The sequence below is a fragment of the Arachis ipaensis genome, chromosome B05, assembly GCF_000816755.2.
Source record: "Arachis ipaensis cultivar K30076 chromosome B05, Araip1.1, whole genome shotgun sequence".
NCBI classification, from domain to species: domain Eukaryota; kingdom Viridiplantae; phylum Streptophyta; class Magnoliopsida; order Fabales; family Fabaceae; genus Arachis; species Arachis ipaensis.
This window is the reverse complement of record NC_029789.2, coordinates 3,467,203-3,469,370: the sequence shown is the minus strand read 5'-3', so window position 1 is coordinate 3,469,370 and position 2,168 is coordinate 3,467,203.

Here is a 2,168-nt window from a genome sequence, read left to right as displayed (position 1 = left end):
ATAAGACGAATTGACACTTAAGTAAATTCTATTTTAGCACACTTATCCGTTTTTGGATGAGCCTTGACCCTTGATAAAGCGGGGTGGATAGCCCATTTATCATAATCCTTATTACTAACTAGGAATTTAGGTTCCTAAAATTTCTCCTAACTGCATTCAATCTCCATTTTTTTTTACCAAAGATAGGAGGCTCGAATCCGCAACCTCTTAATTAAGTATGGAGAGACTGTGCCATTTGAGTTATTACTCATTTGCCATTCAATCTCCATTTTCTCCTCTTTAACTTGAGAGAAAAAATCTAATTTATGGCAAACTTAAACTCTATGTAAGGAATAGATTATCGCTGGCCAATAGATTATAAGGTGAGATTCGAACTTCCAACACTGAATTAAACAGACGAATGAACTAATCACTCGACCGACCAAAATTGATTAAATAAAATTATATACTACTCCTCATTCTCTTTATCCAAAAACTTTTTGATCACAGAATTATTCAAATAATAAATATGTCATTCGATTCATCTTTTAAAGTTAGCCCATTTATATTCACTAAACAAGTCAAAATATTAGTTTTTGTTCATCCCACGTCATTCTATTCCTCTCAATCCTTTGTTTCAATACAATCTAAAAGACAGAACCAAGTAAATAATCTCTTTATTATTTCTTTCTTTCTTTTTGTTGCAACAAACATATAATATTATATACAAATGAGTTTTGGTGTATAAAGTTTGTGAGCATGCTCGCAGATTTGGTGTATTTTCCTGCTTTTGTTAAAAGTATATAAATGTGGATTATTATAAGAAGTTGATATTAGACAATTGAAAACAAATTGGAAATGGAGAAATTAAAGTTAAGTTATGCTTCTGGTATAGAAAATTCATAAAATTATTATCACATTTCAGTCTTAAACCAACCGACATCACTTGAAGTGCAAACTCTTCATGCATTTCCCATAATAAAGGTAAGGATAGAAAATTGGTTAGACAAGTGAAGATTCTGCTAAAACAGAATCTGCTTAGTTAGATATATTGTCTCTTTTGGCATTTGCAATATATAGTATTATATATAGCATTAAGTGTGCAGCATGTAAACGAGATTTAGGGCTTATTTGGGTGAGCTTTTAAAAAAAAATCTTTTTTCGAGTTATCTTTTTTTAAAAGATTTTATAGAAAAGTAAAAGTAATTTTATGTTTAGATATCTCATGTAAAAAAATCTTTTTATCAATCAATTATGTTTTGGTATAACAATATAAAAGTACTTTTTTGTTTATTTATTACATGAAAAACATTTTTTTTTAAGGAAAAAAGATCTTTTAAAAAAAGATGTAAATTACAGTTTCTCAAAAAAGATCTTTTTTTTTTTATTTTACTAATGCTTTTACTTTTACTACTAGAAATTTGCCAAACACGTTAAAAAATAAAAAAAGATCTTTTTTCAAATGGCGCCCAAACATGCACTTAGTTCAATCAATTTAACTACATTCATTCACTAATTCAACATTTCTCTTCTTCTCTGTATTTCATGCTCTTGATCAAGTTCTATCACCTCAGTTTAGCTTCACACACAATAAGACTATCTCTCGTTGTTGCAAAATTATAATAGCATTTGAATATTGGATATATCTGATCCTCTTAATCTGTGATTTTAAATTTGAATATTAAGTATATGATAATTGATGTTGAAGAACTATGTTCTTTTATAAAATATTCCGTGAATTATTTTATTTTATTTTTTTGTTATATTTAGTTTGACATTTTACTGTGTTTGTAGGCAAAGAATGCTGGTTTGCTGAGTTCCACGCACTGTCCGAGTGGGCCATCAAACTCAACGTAGATGGAAGTTCAAGAGAAAATTCAGGAAGAGCAGGGTATGAATATCAATTTATCCAAACAATCCGCTAAATGTAGCTAGACACCCTGTTAGAACCTGGATCTGATGATTTAGTTTTTGTAGCTCACGATTTCAGTATTAATCTAACTGCCTATTTAAGGCTAAGCTGTTTAATGAGACATCGAATTTGGCCAGATTGTTTACTCATTATTTATAAGCATTGGTATAATTGGAGATGATAAAATGTTTTTTCTAATAAATAAATATATTGGTCTATTAGAATATTGCACTTGTTTGTAATTTATGATTTATTCTTAAATTTTTTTTATTAAATA